The sequence below is a fragment of the Aedes albopictus genome, chromosome 2 (genome assembly GCF_035046485.1).
Source record: "Aedes albopictus strain Foshan chromosome 2, AalbF5, whole genome shotgun sequence".
Classification (NCBI taxonomy): Eukaryota; Metazoa; Arthropoda; class Insecta; order Diptera; family Culicidae; genus Aedes; species Aedes albopictus.
Genome location: NC_085137.1, coordinates 233,701,263 through 233,722,029, shown reverse-complemented (window position 1 = coordinate 233,722,029; position 20,767 = coordinate 233,701,263). Strand labels below are relative to the sequence as shown.

At 43.6% G+C, this 20,767-nt stretch overlaps 1 protein-coding gene across 3 annotated transcripts in view; it reads right to left on the bottom strand.

The window, feature by feature from the left end:
* Positions 1-1,700: 1,700 nt before the first annotated feature.
* The window catches only part of LOC109401076 (uncharacterized), a 632,275-nt gene continuing 613,208 nt past the window's right edge, over positions 1,701-20,767 (bottom strand). For all 3 annotated transcript variants that reach the window (XM_062851342.1, XM_062851340.1, XM_062851341.1), the window contains one exon: positions 1,701-4,017. The gene's annotated coding sequence lies outside the window, so the exon portion shown is untranslated. The remainder of the gene's footprint in view (positions 4,018-20,767) is intronic.

Here is a 20,767-nt window from a genome sequence, read left to right as displayed (position 1 = left end):
TCATCACAATTTCAACAGTACATCAAGTTACCGAATTGGACTTCTAAGAACTTGAAAATTTCAATGAAGTGCCGAGTAGCATCTTAAGAACCTTCAAGCTGCTCAACCCTTTGGAGCTCGATTATTTTGCCACAGCTGCCGCATCCTCGTTCGCCTCGGACACATTTGTTATGCTCGGTTTCATACCCGGGACCATATTGACCCCTCCGGCTCCAGAGGGTCAAGAGGCTAACAATGAGCCTTGCTGGAACTTATGTGCGAAGTTCTAGCAAGTCTCATTGTTAGCCTCTTAAGCAGCCAGTTCCATTCGGTACGATACCTCAACTTTGTGGAACTTGAAAGTGCATTTTGTCATGGGAAGCGAAACTTTTGGTTACTTTGGGTGTGTTTTCGAATGTCATCGCCACAATAACGACGTATCCTTGACGTGGAGGTGATGAGAACAGAATTTCCCAAGTTTTTGAAAACAACGCGTCATCATATTGTGGCTTTGCTTCGTCTAGCATCAATTGTTCTTCTTCTGTATGGCTTGATATCCCCGCTGGAACGTGGCCTGCCTTGCTTCAATTAAGTGTTATTTGAGCACTTCCACAATTATTAATTGAAGGGATTTTTGCTGAAATTTGCTGCTATTGCATGAATTTGTCTATTGTGAGGCAAGCACAATGATACACTATGTCCAGGGAATCCCCGATTTTCCCGACTGGAACGGGAATCAAACACGCTGTCTCCAGATTAGCTATCCATAGCCTTAAAAACTAGACTAACTGGAGACTCCGGAGCATCAATAACGGATCTAGATGGCTTGACGATCTCGTCAGACCTGCGCTGGCTGAAATAAACAAAACGACAGATACGCAAGCTCTTAGAGTACGAAATACATGGCTGATTTTTAGTAACCCGATATATCGTGATCTAAAATTCTAGCACTAGCCACAAGTTTGGCACAAATATCCAAAATTGAGGAGAACGTGCCTCTGAAGCCGACCTACAAGTTTCAGCCCAATCATATTTGTTGTGCTCGAAACATAACACAGCGCAACATTTTTTTGTCTCAAGAGCAAACTTATGTGTCTCCGAAGGTTTTTGGGCCGCTGAATCCGAATCCGGGCTCAGATTTGCTCTAACACGTCACAATTTTGAGCTATACCTCAATTTATAGGGCAAAATATGCGAGTTTGGGCTTGTTTGACTGCAAGCCATTAAGCACTGAAATATTTTTTTGAGCAATCAAAAGGTTAATTGGTCGATTAACATCTAAATTAACGACTTATGCAAAATATTTCGTTTTACCTAATCAAATTTGATAGATTTAAGCATTTTATGTTAGTATGAAAACTTGCATGCAACTTCTGGAGGGTGACTTGTATGGGAAATATCGTACCTAACATAAATCGCTTAAAACTATCAAAATCGATTTGGTAAAACGAAATATTTTGCATGCGTCGTTAATTTAGATGTTAATTGACCAATTAACCTTTTGATTGCTCAAAAAAAATATTTCCATGCTTAATAGCTTGCAGTCAAAAAAGCCCAAAATCGCATATTTTGCCCTATAAATTGAGGTATAGCTCAAAATTGTGACGTGTTAGAACAAATCTGAGCCCGGATTCGGATTCAGCGGCCCAAAATCTGTCAGAGACACATAAGTTTGCTCTTGAGACAGACCAAAAGTTAATTTTTGTTACGCTGTGTAATCACAACTATATTGGATGACCCTAGTCAGTGGGTGCTAACGACTGCCACACTCCATGCATTCATGTAACCAACCATGTTTGTTGTCGTGTTTTTCGCGGTCGTGCCATGGCAATGCCAGAGCACTACACAGTTAAACAGTATCAATTGCCCTTGGAAAACAAGCCCTGGATATGAGTTGAACAACAAAAACAAATTCGTTTAAAACGAGGCAAAAAAACTTCAACAATGCATTGCACCAGAGCAAAGCAGTCAGTGGGGTCTCTCCCATGGTGGGCGGTCCTTCATCGTTTACTGCAGCCGCTCCCAGCTGGTGCGGCTGTCAGCGTGCGGATGTTGCGGAAAAGTAGTGAAACATATCGCACATTTTCCACCACCCCCCTATATTATAGCTTGTGCTTCTCGTGCTTCCTGGATATCATCGCCAATTGTAACACAATCCAAAACAAATTGTACATATTTTTTCGTTTATTATCCAATGCTTTTTCCTCGGTAGTCTCGCAGTCAGTGTGTGGTTGTTCGGTTCGTTATTTTTGGCAACTTTTTCACTCGGTGTCGGTTTGTTTTCTCTTTGTTCTGCTGTTTTTCTTTATTTTCTCAGTATTTGTTTATATTGTTATTGTTATGGCTTTTGTGTTCGGTGAGGATTAGCTTTTTTCCACCGACCGTTTGGCGCTGTTTTTGGCATTATCTGGTAGTTTTGATTCGCTTCGGGCTTTCTTCTTCTGTTCGAGTTCATTCGTGAAATGAAATTTGATGTCGATGCAGTGGTCTAACGCTTCGGTTTCTCTATTTCTCTACAAGGATTGAAGGAATTAGTAGTCTATCAGCTATATAAGATACGAATGGAAGATTGGAGCACGGTGAACCGTCAAAGTTTATTGTTCTGTTCTGTTTTCTTTGGCGCTTGTCTGCGTTTCTACATTTGTCTATTTTCATGTAATCTATTCTAGCGCTGTCGGAGACTTTTGGAATTCTATACAAGACGTAGAGATAAGCCCCGAACCGAAATGGAGCGATGCAAGGTGGAATTTAAGGTTGCATTGCATAGCAGCAGGAGCATTAGCACACCCAAAATGACTCCATTTCGACGGGCGTTGGAGATAATTTCTACTACTATAGATGTATGTTTGTATGTACTGTTGGAAATGTTTCAAAGCAATCGTTTCAAGAATGATTATCTGTTTTGAAAGAATGGTTTCTATCGAGCAACGCTATGCTTCCTATCAGTGACGAATATCTTGGAATCATCAAAAAAGTCAAAGAACAATGAAAAATGCGTTCCACATTTTAATTTTATATTTCTTGATTTCATTTCTTACCTTTGTTTTCCTCACTTTTCATTTTATATTTCTTCTTCTCCATTTTTTGGTTTCATTTTATGTGTTCCAATTTGTTTCTGATGATCCAGTCAAGTTATTCTATCCTTCAAGCTAAAGAAACAAAATAAGAGCCTTCATCTGTCATCATCCTTCTTTCCGCTAAATGGTATTGGCACAATTTTTAGTTTTATCTATCTTACTAAATTTCAATCCTCATTTGCACAGCTTGGAAGGAACTTTTCGAAACAGCAACCCCTTAACTGAGCCTTTCACCGTTGTTTGAATCCAAAACTTATTTTCTTTCATTTTCCTACAAGCTTCGCTTCCAACAACTGCTTATCTTGTATAAAAATCTCCTTTCGTATGTTTTCAGCCACATTTGAAATACTTATCGGTTCTTCACTTAGTGCTAAATAATGTATTGTTTTATTGTTTAAAATTACGGGTTGTTTTCCATTTTTGTTCATATAATCTAACATGTGAGGCTTGTACATCCACACTGCCGAGGACTCATTCCTCAGACACCTCACATACACGCACGTGCAAAACAAACGGATCAAAATCACAAAAACGAAAATAGAGCTTTTTTTATTATCTCAATCATAAACAACGAACATTGTCAACCATGGCATCGGGGAATATAAAATCTTATCATTAGTGGGTTCATCATTTTCTTTCCTTTTTGTCGCCAAGCACACCGGGGGTGGAGTGCTCGACCCTATCTCGTTCCACTTGTTCTCACGCATGACGACATGAGCTTGGGGATTTCACCGGACACTCTTGCTTACCTTTCTGTGCTGCCACATCATCGTCGCCGGATGTTGTTCTCTCATATTTCTACAGCTTTTTTTTCCTCTGCACCAATCTACACGCGTCGGAAAAAATAATCGGATTAAGGTTTTGGGAGCGTGTTTGTTACAGGTTTTGTTTCCTTATCGTTTCTTTCAAGAGTCCACATTCACTGCTGCTATCGTTTTTTAATGTAGTTGGTTTGCCATGCCTGTAATGGAATTAAAAATTGAATATCTGAATTAAAACCAACGAAGAGTAAAACGCTGACTTAAGTTTGTCGATATTCCTGGCTATTGACAATTGCGCTACAAGCGATCTTCAATGGAAGCAATTGATTTTACACTTCCATATTTATCTTATTCAAAATTAGAATTAATTTGTTTTCTTTCTGTCTATATGGGTGCTCACTTCTATTCAGAAATAAGAACAATAAAAAAACAGCTCTTCAATACTTTATTCTCCATAGGATGAAACCTATGGCTAAAGACGGGAATCGATACCCTATACACCAGCGTTCCTCAAACTATATGTTCACCGCAACAGCCCCTCGTTTTAGGCTCTTCCATCGTGAGCCACAAAGAGCGAGACCGTGAACCACTGTCAGTCGAACATGGATCGTCAAACTACGGTGAGCCGTCAAACCCGATGACGAGCAAAATATAATAGTCCACAAACGATAGCGTATTGGAATAGATGGTAAAACCGATATCGTAGACTACCAAAATTGTTTATCTTTTTCTCGATATTTGCTAATTCGATTAATTTGTTTTAAGTCCGAAAGGTGAATTATATTATTGAATTATAGAAAACGCAATTAAAATGTTGTGAAATATTACAGGCTTAACATTGAATCTTTAAAACCAGTTGTGTGTAGTGTAAGGTTAATACGAGCGGAGATTGAATTGTGAGTAATTCTAAAATTAGTTATTATACTTAATCCTAAATAAAAATTTTTCCTAGCTTTAAGCTGATCACACCTAATTTGGTCTTATTGGTCGTTGCTGAAGAACTCCCATCACACCTACCACAACAATCTTAAAGAATTCACCCGACCCAGGATGAGTTCGCAGTCGAATGTACGGCAAACCCGGTCGCAGACGAGGGCTCAGCAGGCGAATGCTAACCTCCACCCGGGTGACAACGGCAACGCACCGAGTAATTCGTCGGAGGATTCCTTCATCCCATCGATGATCGACAAAGACGGAGGTGAGTTGCGCGATTGTTCTGGTTGCGATCGACCAAATGATTCCGAGCGGTACATGGTACAGTGCCGTAACTGTAACCATTGGTACCACTTTACCTGTGCCGATGTTGATACGGCCACGGTACGCTCGTCTAGTTTCGTGTGTGTAGTGTGCATGCCTGGCGGAGCTTCTGAGGTTCGGGAAGCGGCACCGAGTCAACTTAGCGGTATTTCGAGCACGTCCAGCGCTCGTAGAGCGAAAGTAGACCGCGAACTACTGCGTCTGGAAGAGGAGCAGAGGTTGCTGGAGGAATTGAACCGGGAGCGAGTTGAAAAGGAGCGCGCTTTAAACGAACGTGAACTTCTGGAGCGGCTTGAGCGTGGCAGGCAGTTCATTGCTCGCAAGCATGAATTGCTCAGTCGGAAGGACGACGAGGAAGGACGAAGTGTAGGGGAACAGAGCCCAAAATGCCAAGATGGGGTAAAATGGCCCAACTCATAAAATCATTCCTGAATGGGACTTGATCATTAGTATTGGTGAATGGTGTCAAGATACGTTTGCATCGAACATTCTTCTAGAAGCTAGGCCACGAAACCCACGAAAAATCTTTTGATTTCCCAATAAAAACTGGCAACTTCCGGTTTTTCGTGCTTGCAGTTAAGGTTTTCTGGTGATTTTATTACCAGCCAAGTGCTTCCAACGAGATTGAGGCACGCATGGAGACGCATGGTTGTTGATGTCTACGCTTTTCATGTTAGGCGTCATTCAAATATTACGACCATCGTTTTGCGGGGAGGGGGGTAACACTCCATTTATTGACTATACGAAAAAGCGGGACAGAGGGGGGAAAAGGAGTCGGAAATGCCCGAAAACTGATGGACGTGATTTTTGAATGTTTTCATGAAGTGGCATCTTACCCCACGGCAGATGGTCGTTTTGCACCACTTCCGTTTTACGAATCAGTTTTTAAAGTCGTTAAAAATCGATGAAAATACAATAATTTAGTGAATATTTTTGCTGAAGTATCGAGCAAATATTGTCTAGTTGCTGTTACCACTTTGAAAGCCTAACAAATGAGACTAATTATCATTGAAAACGATGAAGGTTTGAAAAATGGCATTTTACCCCACTTGACCCTACGTAGTATGCGGAGCAGTCGGAGCAGTGCCAAACGAACGGAGGACTGGGTGAGGCAGTCAAGGACGACCGAGATTTCCGGTGGGGTTGTTGGTGAACAGACACCCGCGTCTATATCTGCAAACACTGACCATCTTGTTGGGGATGCACTTTCGATTGAACCGCAGGGAGTACACTCTTCATCGACGCCGATAAAGACTGCGGTATCGGCAGTGGTACTCTGTGACGACGACAGAGCAGGAACGGGATCGGAGGCGAAATCTGTCCCGCAGACCGTGGAGAGCGTGACGATTGGAGAGGAGTCTGAGGATTCCCTTGACGTTGCCGCTGGAGGTGTCACAGGTGAAGAAAAGCGTGGATCCCGACCGACCAGTCTACCGAGTCTACCATATGTCAATCTTCAACCGTATGCAGATCTTCTCAAGGTTGAAGAAGTAGATCCGAATTCCGAGTTGGCTTCGAATGCTGGAGCGGTGCCTAAAATCAATCGCTTCGGCGCACATTGCTACAAGCGTTGGAGCGTTGAAACCGGAGAGCTCCGGAAGCAGAATGCTCTGCAGTTGCAGAGACAGACAGAAGCGGAACAGCGGGTCATACAGGATTTGATGGACAAGCACCAGTTCGATATTGACTCACGGCGGAAACGGGAAGTACAATTAGTAAACCGCATCAAAAATCTTCAGCTGCAATACTCCGAAGAGCTGAAACTGCTGCGAGAAGCGGAAGACAGCTTGCGGAGCCAGCTCGAGCATAGAAAGCGATCACAAACAAGCTTGGAGACGCAGATCAAGGATAGGGAGAAGTCTTTCGCCGAAGAGAAAGAGCGGATGCGCACTTCGGAAGCAGATTTACGCAACCTGCTCGACCAACGTAATAGGGAATGCGAAGCACTTCGGCTACAAGTGGCAGAACTAGAGAGTGAAGTCCAGTGTCTGCGAGAGACACAACAACAGATGCAGTGGCAAATGGACGAAAGCCGCCGTCGCGAAAACGAAGCTGTTCGTCTACGTAGAGAAGCGGAAAAGGAGTACTGGAGTTTACACGACGAGGTACAGCAAGTCATCAACCGCAATGAAGATCAATCAGTTGGTGAAAGTTCGTCTCCTCCTTTGCCGCCTCCCCCTATCTCATGGTTTGACCCCGTGAATGGGCCGAACACAGGCAGCAGTTTGGATACGTCCCTTCTTCCACCTCCTCCTCCAATGTTGTTGGATAATGCTCTGACAAATGATCGACCAGAAATTCCACCACAATCCTTGCGACTTGATAGTGGTAGAATCGACATGCCTGTCCCATTTCCACCCACTTCGAATGTGTTCCCTGCAGTACCGAGAGCCCATTCCCAAGCGTCTTTCCAAGGTTTAGTGCCGGCCTACACAGGTGGTTATTTGGGACCATCACCTCAACAACTGGCTGCGAGGCAGGTTGTAACCAAAGAGCTACCGATTTTCTCCGGGGACCCGATTGATTGGCCGCTGTTCATAAGCAGCTTTCAGCATTCAACGGAGGCGTGTGGGTACACTAACTCCGAGAATCTTCTGCGACTACAGCGTAGTTTGAGAGGTAGTGCGAAGGACTCCGTCAGTAGCTTTCTACTCCACCCATCGACAGTACCCCAAGTCGTGTCCACACTGCAGCAGTTGTACGGCCGCCCGGAGCAGATAGTAAACAACATGATCGCCAAAGTTCGGGCAACACCTCCTCCGAAACCTGATCGGCTAGAGACTCTCGTGAGCTTTGGACTGGTGGTTCAAAACCTTTGTGGGCATCTGAAGGCAGTAGGGCTTGAGCGACACCTTGCAAACCCGATCCTACTCCAAGAGCTGGTCGACAAGTTACCAGCGACGGTGAAATTTAGCTGGGCGCTCTACCAGGAACAAGTTCCAATAGTAGACCTAAATGTATTCAGCGATTACATGGCGAAAATATCATCAGCGGCAAGTGGCGTTATTCAACTAGCTAACATCCCACAGAAAACAGCGAAGGACGAGCGATGCCGGCAGAAAGAGAGAACGTTTGTGAACGCGCACGTATCCACAGATCAACCGAAGTCGAATCGTCGTGACGAAACCGAGAGAAGTGTCATGAACGTGGGAAAGCAGAAGGAAAAGGAGGCCAGCAACAGCAGTAAAACGTGCTCGATGTGTAACGTCGATAACCACCAAATAGAGACGTGTGCATCCTTTAAAGGATTGGATCTAGATGGTAGGTGGAAAGCGGTAAAACTGAATAAACTGTGTGCCCGTTGCCTCACATCTCACGCACGTTGGCCGTGTAGGGGAGAAGTTTGCGGAATCAATAACTGTCCCAAACGCCATCATCGTTTACTCCACTTCGAGCCACCGCCGGCGACTAAGTCCAATGCAGTCGTTACGGTTCACCGTCAGCTGTCGTCGTCAACGCTATTCCGAATCCTCCCAGTCACCCTGTTTGGGAAAAAAGGTCATGTCGACACTTACGCTTTCCTTGATGACGGATCCTCAGTGACGCTTGTCGAACGGTCAATCGCAGAAGCACTTGGAGCTAGCGGAGCGGAAGAAACGTTGCGTATCGAATGGACTGGAGGCATCAACAAGACCATTACTGGCGCAGAAGTGGTCACGATGGAGATATCCGGAACAGGCGGCTACAAGCGGTACAAGTTGTCCGAGGTATACACAGTCGATAACCTTGGATTACCACAACAGACCATGGATTACGCAGAGCTTTCTAAACAATTTGCGCACATCCGTAAGCTTCCGGTGAAAAGCTTGAGTTCCGCTGTACCTGGTATCTTGATCGGGCAGAGTAACTGTCACCTATTAGCTACGCTGAAACTGCGGGAGGGCAAACTCACCGAACCAATTGCAGCGAAGACCAGGATTGGGTGGACGGTGTGCGGAAGTCTACGGAAAACTCGAATTCACCAACAACTACACATATCCGAGTCCACGGACGTTGATCTCCACGAATACGTTCAGCAATTCTTCGACATTGAGAGTTTGGGGGTAGCTGTTGTGCCTACTGTAAAAACCGAAGAGGAAGAGCGTGCGAATAAGATCCTGGAGGAAACTACGCGGCGTTTGGATGGTGGAAAATATGAGACAGGTCTGCTCTGGAAACACGACTACGTGGAGTTTCCAGACAGTCGACCGATGGCGGAACGACGCTTCAAGTGTTTGGAGAAACGGTTGGCTAGAAATGCAGTATTGTACGACAGCTTCCGGCAGCAAATATCGGACTTCAAGGAGAAGGGCCACATACACGAAGCAACGAAAGAAGAAGTTGAAGGGTTCGACCAGCGGCGAACATGGTTTTTGCCAATTGGAGTCGTAGTCAACCACAAGAAAGGGAAGGTGCGAGCAATCTGGGATGCAGCGGCGAAAGTAGACGGCGTATCTCTGAATTCTATGCTACTCAAGGGTCCGGATTTACTGACTCCATTATTGTCCGTGATGTTCCCCTACCGGGAGCGAGAAGTTGCAATATCAGCGGACATAAAAGAAATGTTTCTGCAGATTATGATCCGCGAGCAGGATCGGAGTGCTCTACTGTTTCCCTACAGGGACTCTCCAGAGCAGCCAATGAAAACCATGGTCAGCGACGTGGCAATATTTGGGGCGGCCTGCTCCCCTGCACAGTCGCAGTATGTCAAAAACAAGAATGCGGCAGAACAAGAAGCCGAATTTCCGAAAGGAGCAGCCGCGGTGAAAAAGAGACACTATGTGGACGACTATGTGGATAGTTTCGACACGGCAGAGGAAGCGTTGAATGTTGCGAAGGAAGTCATCGAGGTACACAAGCGAGCGGGATTCCACATCCGCAATTGGATGTCCAGTGATAGCAAGGTTGTCGAGAACTTGGAAGAACCAAACCAGAATCCGTCAAAAACTATGCTGGCAGACAAGGAGAAGGAATTTGAACGAGTCTTGGGAATGGCGTGGAATCAAGAAGATGATGTTTTCTTATTTTCGCTGCAGCTTTGCGAGAATGTGAGTTCCCTACTGGATAACGGCAAGATTCCGACAAAAAGAGAAATGCTCCGCTTGATTATGAGCATCTACGACCCACTGGGATTGATAGCGTCGTTCGTGATACACGGAAAAGTAATCATCCAGGAAGTATGGCGGACTGATGCAAGCTGGGATAGCCAAATCTCGGCGGACATCGCTATTCGTTGGAAGGAATGGATAGCAACGCTAAAGGAAATGGATAAACTGCGTATCCCACGATGTTACTTTCCAGGTTACGATCCCGAAAGCTTCAAAAACTTGGAGCTACATGTTTTTGTGGATGCAAGTGAACAGGCTTTTGCGGCAGTTGCGTATTTCCGTATAACAGACAGAGGACAGATAAGAGTCGCACTTGTATCATCCAAAACGAAGGTCGCACCACTTCGAGGGCTATCAATTCCTCGGCTGGAACTAATGGCGGCTTTACTGGGAGCTCGCTTGCGGAGAACTGTGGAGGACAATCATTCGTTGAAGATCAAAAAAACCTTTTTCTGGAGCGATTCATCCACCGTCTGCTCGTGGATCAAATCCGATACACGTCGGTATCGTCAATTTGTCGCTTTCCGGGTTAACGAGATTTTGGCCCTTTCCAGTGTTGATGAATGGCGGTGGAATTCGACGAAAGTCAATGTGGCAGACGAAGCCACGAAATGGGGCAAAGGCCCAGCTTGTAGCATCAACAGCCGGTGGTTCCATGGACCCGATTTCCTCTACAGCAGTGAAGCAGATTGTTCGGCGGTTCCGGAAGAAGGTTTGGATGAAAGCTACAGGGAGCTGCGAGAAGCGTACGTGTGCAGTCATCTGGTCAGGATACCCATAGTGGATACAGCAAGGTTTTCTCGATTCGAAAGAATGCTGCGTGCTGTGGCATACGTCCATTGTTTCGTTGATAGTCTACGAGCGGTGAAATACGGCAGACATGGAAATACCGTTGGAGTGTCAAGCGAAGAAATACAGAAAGCAGAGCGGACGTTGTGGCAAATTGCGCAGTCCGACGCGTTCCCGGACGAAGTTGCTGTATTGAAACAAAACCTGGAACGAAATGGAAGCAATCAGAAGCAAATAGGAGCATCCAGCAGTCTCCTGAAGCAGTCACCATTCGCCGACAAGTACGGAGTGTTGCGGGTAGGAAGCAGAGCTGCTGCTTCACAGATACTGGCCTACGATACAAAGTTCCCCATCATTTTGCCTCGAAACCATCGGATTACTGCGTTGCTGTTGGATTTCTACCATCGGAAATACGGCCATGCCAACGATGAAACAGTGGTCAATGAGATCCGTCAGAAATTCCACGTTCCACGTTTACGCGTGGAAGTTCGCCTGGCACGGAAGCACTGCATGTGGTGTCGCGTATACAAGTCAACTCCTGTTGCTCCTAAAATGGGACCACTACCAGCTGTACGATTACAACCGTGTGTTCGCCCGTTTACGTTCGTAGGAGTCGACATATTCGGGCCGTATCTGGTGAAGGTTGGACGAAGTGCAGCGAAACGATGGGTGTGTCTCTTCACCTGCCTTTCCATCCGTGCTGTTCATCTCGAGGTGGTTAGCAGTTTGTCTACCGACTCCTGTAAGAAGGCGTTTAGAAGATTTATAGCTCGACGAGGAGCTCCTCAGGAAGTTTATTCTGACAACGGTACGAACTTTGTTGGAACAAATCGTGATTTACAGGACGAAGTCAGCAAGATCCACAACGAATTGGGCAGCACTTTTACGAATGCCAGGACCCAGTGGAAGTTTAATCCACCTGCCGCTCCCCATATGGGGGGGCTGTTGGGAGAGAATGGTTCGTGCAGTAAAGACAGCACTTGGAAGCATACCCACCGCGCGAAAGCTGGACGATGAATCGTTTGCAACTGTGTTGGCCGAAGCAGAGAGTATGGTCAATTCCCGGCCACTCACGTTTATCCCGTTAGAAACGGCAGATCACGAGTCGCTAACTCCAAATCATTTTTTGTTGCTAAGTTCGAACGGGGTACGGGAGCCAGAGAAGTTTCCAACGGATGCAGGTATGGCGCTGAGAAGCAGTTGGAATATGGTAAAGCATACATTAGACAACTTCTGGCGCCGGTGGGTGGTTGAATATCTGCCGACAATAATAAGGCGAACTAAGTGGTTCAGAGATGTTCAGCCGATAAAAACAGGAGACCTGGTACTTATAGTGGACGAAAACGTGAGGAACCGATGGATTCGTGGCCGAGTGGTACAAACGATACTGGGAAAGGATGGCGTTCCGCGTAGAGCGGAAGTGATGACATCGGGAGGAGTTCTGAAGAGGCCCGTCACGAAGCTGGCTGTGCTGGACGTGATAAGATCTGGTGACGCAGGACCGGAAGTCACGGCGACACGGGGGGGAGGATGTTCACCGCAACAGCCCCTCGTTTTAGGCTCTTCCATCGTGAGCCACAAAGAGCGAGACCGTGAACCACTGTCAGTCGAACATGGATCGTCAAACTACGGTGAGCCGTCAAACCCGATGACGAGCAAAATATAATAGTCCACAAACGATAGCGTATTGGAATAGATGGTAAAACCGATATCGTAGACTACCAAAATTGTTTATCTTTTTCTCGATATTTGCTAATTCGATTAATTTGTTTTAAGTCCGAAAGGTGAATTATATTATTGAATTATAGAAAACGCAATTAAAATGTTGTGAAATATTACAGGCTTAACATTGAATCTTTAAAACCAGTTGTGTGTAGTGTAAGGTTAATACGAGCGGAGATTGAATTGTGAGTAATTCTAAAATTAGTTATTATACTTAATCCTAAATAAAAATTTTTCCTAGCTTTAAGCTGATCACACCTAATTTGGTCTTATTGGTCGTTACTGAAGAACTCCCATCACACCTACCAGGTCGCCCCCCACTGGTGGGTCTGCCGAGATGCTGGCAGCCACACGTTCGGCGCCGCCTTATCGATGTGCTCAAGCTCCAGTAGATGGGGGTGCGTCTCATGCAACTCCTTATGCTTCCACGTTACGATCATCTCGTCTACGGTCTTGATGTCGCAGTTCAACTGGTAATCCTCCTGCACCAGATGTAGCGCGCTGTAGCAGTGGTCCTGGTTACCTTTACATACAGTACGGTACATTTCATTATGATAGTGCTTTTCTACGAAATATTCCCACAACTGCTGGATCTGGGAGACACATAGTGGCAGGGTGTCTCTTTCGATGGACGACTTGGGATGACGCATGTGGTACTTGGTGAACGCCACTCGTACTGATTGTTGTAAATAACGCCTCGAGGTCAGTTTTGGTTCACTTTACCACCCCAAAGCTGTGGGTCATCGAGTTGCGATGGGGATCGCGATCGCGTTGCATTGTTCGAAGGAAAAATTGAAAAGTGACACGTGTTTGGGGCATTCGCATATTGTCCTTATGCGTGATAAAAATGGATGCACACTTGGTAGCAAACAGTATTGCAGAAAATTGGAGTAGTAGCGGTCATCCGACGATATGGAACTGGGTGAGATCATTCCGAGTTTTTTCTCTTTACATACTACATAGAAGAAGCTGGGATAATTTCGCCAATGCGTTTTCATGAGGACTCCTGGAGTCTGTAATATCTGCAAATTAATCTTGTAGCTCTGGTGCTGGCCTTATATTGAAGCTATATTGCTGTTGGGAATCGACTGTAATCTTGACTCTATAGATTAACGGCTACGCAGTCTTAGGGTTCAAAAAACGAGTTTTATTATGTCTTCCTGAGGAAGACACTATCCCCGTGTCTAAACGTCGAGTGAATAATAAAACGCGTTTTTTGAACCCTAAGACTGCGAGGCCGTTAATCTATAGATTGAAGCTATAGTAATGTTAGAAGAAAGTGATTGCAGTTCACAACAATCATTGAGGAAATTTAAAATAATTGGCTTAATGACCTCAACGGCTGTTGATCTCAGGTAACACATGGGACTACTCTTAGTAAAATACATACTTCGCGGATCCGGCCCGCGAAGAGATTTTGTGCGGCCCATGGCACGAATGAAGAAAAATATTAAAATTCGGCCCGAGAATCCATATTAACAAATGATGTCCTTTTCAAGTGAAACGTTATAAAAAACTATTATTACACTAGTTTACATCATTTTTGAACTCGATAAGCTAATGATCATTTTTGGTGTAGAATCATGTCCTGAGTTCAAAAACGCGAAGGAAAAAAAATACAGTAGAGTGGAAATTTTTCGACTTTCCATACAAGACTGATGATTTGAAATCGATTTTTTTCTATTTTTAAGCAACGTCGCTCACTTCACACATCGCATTCTCCGTAATCAATGCTCCGATTGTGCTGAATTTTTTACTGTAACTTGCCTTTATCTTCTTCTTCTTCTTCTTGGCGTAACGTCCTCACTGGGACAAAGCCTGCTTCTCAGCTTAGTGTTCTATGAGCACTTCCACAGTTATTAACTGAGAGCTTCCTCGCCTTTATATGATATGTCAAATAAACGTTGAGAAAGAATTTTTAGATTGTTTTTTTTTTCTTATTGAAAAAAATACATTTCTTCATATAAATATTTTTGGAAATTTGACTAAAATTTAAGGAGATTGTCCCTAAAACTCGCCAATATCTTAAATTTTATCAATCTGACGCCAAACCTGCATTCAGATGATCGAATGGTATTGTATTCAGCTTTTACTTTATGGAAAAGATTTGAAATTTGTTGAACAAATTTAAGTAAATTCCATACTTTTAAAAGTTGTAAAACTCGATATTGAGCTAAAACTCAAAAAATGCTCTACTTAAAATTTTTTGAAGTACGATTTCGAAATCAAAGCTAAATAGTACTTCAAAAATTTTGGTCGTTGACAGAAATTCACGACTTTCGTTTTATTTTGTAAACTAGTGTTATTATCAATAACGTTGAAAGATCAAAATTTGGTATTAAAATATTTTCCATATTCATTATTATTAACTTGTTATTGAACCAACAAGACATGTTATTGAATTGGTCTTCCAGGAACATTTTTTTTTTGTTATGATATTTGTTATTTTGCCGCTTATGACAGACAAGTTTATAACGTAATATGTTATGGTAATATCATAAAAACAACTGATTATATTATTCAGTTATTTTTCAAAAATAACGCATTTTATTATACTGTTGTTATCCCCTCTGCACGGGAACAACTCTTCAATACTTTATTCTCCATAGGATGAAACCTATGGCTAAAGACGGGAATCGATACCCTATACACCAGCGTTTCGCAAGCTATAGGTCGCTACCAGCCGAGATGCTGGTTGGCACGAATGAGGACGTCCGTAATGATCTCGCGTTCCCGGTACAGCTTTATTCAACTATTTTCCAGAACCGGGTCCAGCTGGTACTTCTTCTTCTTTTTCTTCTTCTTTTCCTTCTTCTTCTTCTTCTTCTTCTTCTTCTTCTTTATGGATCGACGTCCCCACTGGAACTTGACCTGTCTCGCTTCAACTTTTTTTTACTGTTCGGATGAGCCACTGCGACCAGTATTTAGATCTTTTGTGGCAATACCCGTATCCTTAGCATTTAGTGCATGTCGTACTACTCCATTGTCATTGAGAGGCAATGGAGCATCGATTTCTGTACAGATCTTGTTTTGTTACCTCAGAGGTTCGAGAAATCGAATGTGATGAAAAAGTACCGTTTTTACAGGGAAATAAATCCCAGCGAAAGTGCGCCAGCTGGTTTTATCCGTGTCTTGCTTCTAGTTTAGTCCCAGGACAACATTGCAAAACCCGGGGCTTTAGGCTAGTTGCAAAACGCTGTCAAATTAGAGAATGTGTTCGGTAATAAGAATTCACGTGAGTCCTTGTATCACCAGTACATATCAGTCCTTAGTAGGTTATTACGCAATTAGATACGCAAAGCATGTTTGTTTTCCTTACATCAAGTGTAGTCTCGGCGAGGCCAAACCGAGTCTTTAACTACCCGTAAGGCAAAATAAATGAAATTTTAGAAACTGTCACTAATAACAAGGGCTTTGAACCATGAATCCTTATTACCAAAACGCATTACCCTAGCTTAACAAACTGGATATCACCAGGGTTCAGTTTGGTAGATCTTACTCCGTAACGCAACCCAAAAGGGAGACCTACCCACGTTACGGGCTCCGTTTAAGATCGAGCATGTTTAAAACCCCCTCAACCATTCATCCCTCAGCACGGGTCACCTGACATCTTGATTGGGGTTCCCTGTTGGGTGTTCGCTTCAACTTAGTGTTCTTTGAGCGCTTCCACAGTTATTAATTGAAGGGCCTTCTTTGCCTGCCATTGCATGAATTTGTATATTGTGAGGCAAGTACAATGATACACTATGCCCAGGGAGTCGTGAAAATTTTCCCGACCGCAACGGTAATCTAACCCGCCGTCTCCGGATTGGCGATCCATAGCCTTAACCACTAGGCTAACTGGAGACCCAGTACCAGCTGGTACTTGTAGTAGGCAAATCTTGGAAACTTAGTTGTGGCGTTCGAGTTAGGCTAATCCAGCTAACACTGAACAGTCTGCAAAGACATGCTCGATCGTTTCCCCCACCGAGTTGCACTTCGCACAGCGGTCCTCCACGTCTTCGTGCAATATGTACCGCCGATAGTTCTTCGTCGCAATTACCCGGTCCTGGATGACTACCATGGAACCTTCTGTTTCCGAAAAGAAGTCACCCCGCACCAGCCACGCGTTCGACGCCGCCTTATCGATGTGCTCGAGCTCCAGTTGATGGGGGTGCGTCTCATGCAACTCCTTATGCTTCCACGTTACGATCATCTCGTCTAGGGTCTTGATGTCGCAGTTCAGCTGCTAATCCTCGCGCTGTAGCAGTGGTGACCTTCACATACAGTACGGTACATTTCATTACGATTGCGACTTTCTACGAAATATTCCCACAACTGCTGGATCTGGGACTGGAAGACACATAGTGGCAGGGTGACTCTCTCGATGGACGACTTTGGATGGCGCATGCGGTGCTTGATGAACGCCACTCGTACTGATCATTCTAACGCCTCGAGGTTAGTTTTGGTTCACTTTACCACCCCAAAGTTGTAGGTCATCGAGTCACGCTATGTCCAAAGGGAAGTATTATGAAAATCGAATGTACCTCAAATGTTATTCCGTAGGATCGTAGCTTTGGACCTCTAGTTTCAGAATCTATCTTGGGTTTTTTGAAATTTTTGATTTTTTTCATATTTTCCCATACAAATGCCGAAAAATGTCATTTTAAGGTTAATTTCGTCCCATATAAAAATGTATGAAAAAAAAAACCCAAGATGGATTATTTTAAACCACACATTTTCTGAATCTAGAGGCCCAAAAATATGGTTCTAGCGAATAAATTTTGAGGTACATTCACTTTTCATAATACTTCCCTTTGGACATAGCGTGCGAGTTGCGATGGAGATCGCGATCGGGTTGCATTGTTCAGCGAAAAAAAAACAAAAGTGACGCGTGTTTGCGGCAGTTGCGATGAAAATCTCGGTCGCGTTGCATTGCTCGAAGGAAAAATTGAAAAGTGACACGTGTTTTGGGGCAGGCGCATATTGTCCTTCCTCGTGAAGTGATAAAAATTGATGACACTTGATAGCAAACAGTATTGCAGAAAATTGAAGGAGTCAAGGAGTGGTTTCGGTCTGCAGAACTGGGTGAGATCATTCCGAGTTTTTTTCTTTTCACATACTAGAAGAAGTTGGAGTAATTTCGCTAATGCGATTTCATATGGACTCCTGGAGTCTGTAATATCTGCAAATTAATCTTGAAGGTCTGGTGCTGGCCTAATATTGAAGCTATAGTAATGTTAGAAGAAAGTGATTGCAGTTCACAACAATCATTGAGCAAATTTAAAACAATTGGCTTAATTACCTCTACGGCTGTCGATCACAGGTAACACATGGGACTACTCATAGTAAAGTACATAACTCGAAAATAGCTATCGAAGCTTGAAAGTTTATTCTCCGTATACTCTAAGTTCAATACTGTGGGAAACGTGCGGCTATTTCCGTGAGCCGGTCGATTTTCTTGGTAGGGAGATGGGAACGCGAATATTAAATACAGAATCAGAAGCGCGCGATAGCTTTCGCGGGAAAGTCGGTTTTTACGGTAGTGTAAACAATCAATGCAGTGACGCGTTTAATATAGAACGATCGTTGACGTATGTGCATTACCTTTACTATCGCGACCAAATAAATCATAATCGGGATGAAGACGGTGTAGTGTATTTTCTTATAACCAGTGGATCATTTCAGCTACCAAAGGTGGCTCCAAGATGCACACCTTACCCTACTCTACTGACAAATACTCTTTCCAGAGACAACTGTGGGGATGCTGTGGATTCCACGGTTTCTAGTAATAACGGTTGTCGAACTAACATTCCTTCCCCTTTCCCGATGACCGTAAGAACGTGGCCGGCGCCGTTATTGACTTTCAAATAATGAACTTTCGAATTGTGCACGTTGATAGTGTGTAGCTAGTCCCAAGCACCATTCATTGGATCTCTGTGCAACTTCGGTTGTTCTGGTTAATCACGGAGTAGCAACTACGATGTGTACGGTTATCTTTGCTTTGTCAAAGCTGTAGGTCATCAGGAGCACAGCAAACGTGTTGATTGCCCTGACCTTGTTACCGACTGACATCAGAAAGCTTCTCAGCACCACAGTTGACACGATGCAAGAACTTGTCCTGCAGTTCCTTCTTGATCGCTGTGTGGTGAATACCACTAAATTGCAGGAAGTCGAGGTGTTTGAACGCTTTGCCTTGTACCATATTCCGAATCATCTCCAGCTCGTTGACGCGGAAACAGCTGGCGTCCATTTGTTGCGTTGCGTTGCGTTGTAACGGAGAAATTCGTAGATTGCATACTGAAAGTTGTCATGTTAAAACTTTAATACTCCTATTCTAATTGCTTATGGAATGCTGTTTAGGAAGAAACAGCTATCCAATCAGAGGTTGAAGTAAAAAAGACATGAAAACCTTCACTGCCGGCCACGCCCATCTTCTCCGTTACGAGGAAAGGAAAGGATGTGATGATATGACACCTACTTTATGAAAGGCCAGCGACTCACCGGCGCCCCCATAGGTGTCAAAGAGTTGGATATTAGGAATGGGTTGATTGGGGATTCACTTTAAGCGAGTGATATGGCAAGATTCAGATTGTGTAAGTGTATTTGAGTTGATCATGTAGATGTGTTGATGTGAGTGTAAGTTATTTTTTTAACACCAATGTTGGGAGTGACATAGCTAAGAAATTTGTCACTCCATGGGCCTTTTTGCTTCCGGGATGGGGCACAGGCATTTGGACCATGTGTCCTGGCTAACAAGCCTAGGCTTAAGCGCCATTGATCGCTCTCTGAAACGATAAGAAACACGTTATGTGGATGAGAAGGGATAATAGGGAAAGGATGATATCGATTTATGGAGATGCCAGCGACTCACCGACGCTCTCGTAAATAGAAAGGAGAAGGGATTTTGGTACGGGAAAGGACGGGTATGATTAAATTATGGGACTGAATTGTTATGAAATTCATTTAGTGTAGTTGTTTTGAAATATATTATTTGAACATATGATCTATTTGAGGATAAAAAGGGACATTATAACTTTAATTTTGAGATTTTTTTTTTCATTTCAGAAATTTATGATATAATATGTAAATCAGAAAGATCTCACCAGGTCAATGTCTTGCTACATCTAGCTGTTTCAAAGATCCTAAAAGGTGCAATGGATCGTTCTCATATTTCCTGCAACGCAGCGGTGGTTTCGGCTAGCAAGATTTCACAATGTTTCACCAGATATTTATGTAAATTATTTTTCACGACTTTTAAGGATGCTATCAGCACTTTGCACAGCACACGGTGGGCGGGCCTCACTTAGGAACAATTACATGGGCACTCCGTCGCACTAAGGTTGGCACTGTCACTAATCCGAATAGGCATCTTCACAATCTTGAAAAAGTCAAATTACTTATCTATGCTGATGACATGAAGCTCTTTTTGGAAATCAGGAATAACCAAGATATAAGTATATTTCAGAAGGAAATTCATATTTTTTACAAATGGTGCTCTAAAAGCTTATTGCAGCTGAATGTTAAAAAGTGTAATTTAATAACTTTTAGCAGAAAACTAAGCACACCTACTACCGCAATTACTCTAGGAAACCAAGAAGTAGAAACATGTGAAAGAGTTAGGGATCTAGGAGTTATTTTGGATTCTAAACTAACTTTCACAAACCATTACAATACGATCATCCATAGAGCAAATAATATGCTTGGGTTTATAAAACGCTTCAGCTACAATTTTGAAGACCCGTATACAATAAAAACTCTGTACATTTCATATGTGAGATCAATTCTGGAATATTGCAGCGTTGTCTGGTCCCCTTTCAGAATAACGCACATTGGCAGGATAGAATCAGTACAAAAACAATTTCTATTATATGCTCTTCGGAAACTAGGTTGGACAGTATTTCCTCTTCCATCATATGAAGCACGCTGCATGCTTATAAACATTCAGACATTAAAAAAGCGTCGTGAGATCGCCATGATCTCATTTGTAAATGATATTATTTCGCAACGAATTTACTCATCTGAAATTTTATCTAAATTCAATTTCTATGCGCCTACACGGCGTCTTCGTAGCCGAACACCTTTTAAAACTTGTTATAATCGGACGGATTACGCT